We start from the raw sequence: 4,731 nt of genomic DNA on the forward strand, positions 1-4,731 counted from the left end.
GGAGAAAGGGCCGTGTTTAGATCTACAAAGGAACTTTGATCTCCATTTCGCGGGGGAAGGCATGAATAAAGAGAGGGTTCCAGATACAGAGCAACAGCTCAAGGCTAGTCCGGAGACTTTCAACAAAATGGCTAGCTAAGGGGTTAGTTTTTTTAGGGGATTCTAAGGAATTGGTGATGGGGGTATCCGTGCGATGGGACAGAAATGACTAAGCCGCTGAATCGCAACGTCCATTATCTCCTTGTCCTTCGCCTTCCCCGGCTGGGCCACTGATGCATTAACATGATACATTTGAAAATAAAATTAGAGGCATTTTTAGGAATAACTATATTTTTTGTAAATAAATTTGACACAATGTTGCTATTAAATATTGTACTTTTTTATGGTTCACTAGAAAGTGTTTTTTCAGTATAAGGATGTTTTCTATAGTCCACCTTTGATGATAAAATCTTGAAATACATTCAAATCCGAAAATAACTTGATATTGTTTGAGAATTTTGTTTGGATAATCTTATAACTTTATATTTCCAAGATAATGGTTGTTAAATTTCAGATTTTGACCCTATCTATTCCTAAAGATGATAAATCTAGAGAGTTGGAGGGCGTATATGAGATCATACGAATCATGTAAAGTAACACATATCCTTATTATACTTTCTGAAGTAAGACTCTTTAGCTCTGAAACCTCACCTTTTAATATAACTGGGTTTGTCGGCGTATTAAAACCCAGTAAGGGTGAGGGCCGCTCGGTGCAGGATTTATCTCTATGCCGAGGATGCTGAAATATTCGCGAACCTGGACAAGGAGGAGTTGATGGAGATTAGCTCTATTTTGCAGCTTTGGAGATGTTAGTGGACTAGTGACTAATCTAGCTAAGACCGAGGTATTTCCTATCCGTTGCGAGGGCATCGATCTGGACAACATCATGACTGCATTCTCAACCAAGATGGGGGCTTTCCCGGGTTGATACCTGAGCCTAGCTCTGCCCATGCACCGCTTAAGGAAGATTCACCTTCAGCCTCTCATCGACAAGATCCATGTTTGATTGACATGTTGGAAGGGGACGAACATAGCTCGGCTAGGGATGGTCACTTTGGCTGAGGTCCTTCTTGCGGAAACAACGACATTACACTCGACGTCCATTCCTTTGCTCAAATGGCCTCCCAACAAGGTGGACAAGATCAGGAGAGGACTTATTTGTTTTGGCAGCGATGTTGAGATCGCGAAGGGTGGGCACTCGTTGGTGAATTGGAAGACCGTGTCCTATCCAAAGTTGCTTGGTGGACTTGGTGTTACCAATCTGGAAAGGTTGCGAACCTTGAGATTGTGTTGGCCTTGCTTGCAGTGGATCGACCCGGACATGCTGTGAGTGGGCTCTCAACTTCCTTGCGACCATTGGTGACGGAATTAATACCTCCTTCTGGCATGACAACTAGACTGGGGACGATGTGTTCTCTGGTCGCTGTCCTCTTCTCTTCCACATTGCAACTCGTGAGAACATGACGGTGCACTGCGAGATGCGCGACAATAAATGGATTTGTTTCGTAGCAAGATTAAACACGCCTGACCAATTGTGAGAGTTTGTTGCCCTCGCTTCTATCATCATGGCAATCACCTCCACCCCGAGCATTCGAATTGTGTCGCATGGGCTTGGTGTGAATCCGTACAATATTCTTCTAGCTCAACCTACACCATGCAATTTATGGGGTTGTGTCGTAAGTTTGAGATGGATAAATCTGGGAAGTCCATGTCGAGCTGAAATGCAAATATTTTGCCTAGCTCGTCCTTCACAGCAAAATCCTCACCGCCTGCCATCTTGTGTAGAGAGGTCGGCCCCATGACCTAGGGTTTTAACTTTTCTTGTGGGCGCTTGAGACTACGCTTCACCTGTGCACTCTATGCAACTGCGGGGTTGGTAGTGTCATCCTTTTTGCTCCCTCTGGGGTTGTCACTTACTTATCGTGAATTATGCTACAAACCCTTTGCACTTGCGGGAAATCAGACATCGTGCTCTCTAAACTCTAGAAGTTAAATTCACTTCCTTCGCAAGCCGATCTACGGTATGATGCCACGAGTGGTCTTGTCCTTGTTGGAACATGCGCTCCCTCTCCTCTTCGGTGGTCCACACCATGATAGCCATGACGAGCTTGAACCTAGCGTTTGTCGCTGCCTTCTCCGTGGTTCATAGTGTGTGGAACTTTGTTTGCTCCTTTGCATCCCTCTCCACCGCAGGATCCATCACTGCTAGGTATTGATCTTACTCTGAGACAGAGAGGAAGTGGATCACTACTCTTGAAGTGTGCAAAAGTCTCTCCCACGACAGAGAACAACCTCGAGTCAGGAGTGAGAGGATGGAGCCGAGCCTCGTTGGAGATGGGGGCGGTACGATGGTGGGGCACGACAGACATGGGGCCGGGCATCCATGGAGTCACAAGAGCGGTGCCTAACATGGGAACGTCCTATTAAGCTCGCAAACTAAGATCTTCACTACACCCACACGATCGATCGTCCGAGATTAGATCGCCATCATTGTATTGAAACCCTAACTAGGAGGGTAAATATCGTAGGTTAGGTCTTTTGCTTTCTTTTTCCATTTTTTAATGTTTTCATCTTTATTTTATTTTTTCACATTTTATTCAAAATACATGTACATTTTAAAACATGCAAAAATAAATAAATAAATAAATGGACATTTTTTAAACATATGAATGTTTTTAAAACGAGTGAACACTTAGAAGATTTATGTTTTCTGAAAATCATGAATATTTTTAAAACACATGTACAATTTAAAAAATTATGAGTATTTTTAAAAAATTATGAAAGCAATTAAATTCATGGCTATGTTCAAGCTCGTGAACACATTTTTAATTTTTTGGGCAATTTCTTAAATTTTTGCTCAATTATAATATTTACTAACATTTTTTAAAATTCATGACTTTCCAGCTATATGAACATTCATTTCACGATAATTTTTTGAAAATACTTATTTTTATTAAAATCATTAATTCCAACTAATTGAACCGACATAAAAAGTGTACAAGTAAAATCTGGGAGATATAGCGCGCAACACTGAAAGAACGAAAACATAGTCGAATACACCTGATAGAAACTACGGGAATACAATTCCTTGCATACGTCGACAACCGTCGACCAAACACGCACCCCCCTCTGCTTGCTACGTGTTTCGAGCCGGCCCAAGTAGTGCAGATCACACTTCCGGTTTTGGGACAATTCAGACAAGTTTTTTTTCTTTCTATTTTCAGTTTTCATGTTCATTTTTTATTTTTTATCTTTTGGGGTTTCCTTTTTCTTTTTCTTCCATTTTTATATTTTGTTACTATGTTTTCATTTCGTGGTTCTTTTTCGAAAATCATGCCCATTTTTTGTTCATTGAATTAAAAAAATCATCAAATTCAAAAAAATTCATCGAATACAAAACAACACAAATAATTCAAATAATGTTCATCATTTTCTAAAAACTTTTCACAAAATTCAGTAAATATTCATAAAATTCCATAAATTTTCATCCAATTTCAAAATTAGAAATCGTGAACATTTCTCAAAAATTCATGAACATTTTTTTGAATTATTGAACAATTTTTTGAATTCATGTACACGTTTTTGACATCATAACCATTTTGAATTCATAACTATTTTTACAGGCTATGAACATTTTTCAATATTGCACACATTTCTTGAATTCAAGATTTTAGTTTGAAACCCATGAGCATTTTTTGAATTCACGAACATATTTCAATTTCACTGATATTTTTTCTAACTCATGAACTTTTTTGAATTCATGAACATTTTTTCAAATTCGTGAGAACATTATTATGAATTCAGATTTTCTTTCTAAAACCATGAATATTTTATAATTCGATTTTATTTGAAATCCCTAACATTTTTTATTGAGAAAAAACCAAAACAGAAAAAACAAAAGGAAAAAAACATGGGGCACCCCGCCCCCACATGGGCGGGCCGGAAAGTCGCACCTCGGCGAGTGAGGAGTATGTGTTACCTCACTTTCCACCGCGTTGGTTGGGGAATAGGAGCTCCATAGAAACCTTTGATGATACCACAAACTGCGGCTTCAAATGAGTTTGCACGAGCCAACTAGCGGGTGAGTCAACTCTAAGCAGCGAGTGTAGAATGCGGCCAATTCTTGGCTAATCCTACATTATGCCCGCATGCGACAATATAGTTGAGGCTTCGCTGAAGTCTCCAACAGACAGGCCGGCCCACGTAATGGTTATTCAGCTTCATATCTTTTTCTTTTTCAGTTTTTTGTTTTCAGATCTTGGTTTTTCTTATAGTTTGTTTGCACATTTTTTATAGGTTTTGCACTAAGCGGTAAACAATTTTTCAGTCGCACATTGAACTTATTATTATGCAATGAATTTTTTAATACACACTTAACATTTATTTATAACGTACAATGAACATTGTTGTTATATACACTGAACATTTTAAATATATAATGAACTTTCTAAATTACACAATTTTAATATACGATAATTTTTTGTAATATAAACTGAGTTTTTTATAAAATAAATATCATTTTTTCTAAAATATTTTTTTGTAGGTTTTAAAAATATCTAGTGAAAAAACGACTAACAAAGCGAAGAAAAGAAAACAACTGCCTGCAAATTGGGCTGGCCCATTTGCATTGTCTTTAATGAAGCCACCTCTAGTTGACGAGTGCTCCTCTCTTTGATGCAGCCTCTGCGCTGC

The sequence above is a fragment of the Triticum dicoccoides genome, chromosome 5A (genome assembly GCF_002162155.2).
Source record: "Triticum dicoccoides isolate Atlit2015 ecotype Zavitan chromosome 5A, WEW_v2.0, whole genome shotgun sequence".
NCBI classification, from domain to species: domain Eukaryota; kingdom Viridiplantae; phylum Streptophyta; class Magnoliopsida; order Poales; family Poaceae; genus Triticum; species Triticum dicoccoides.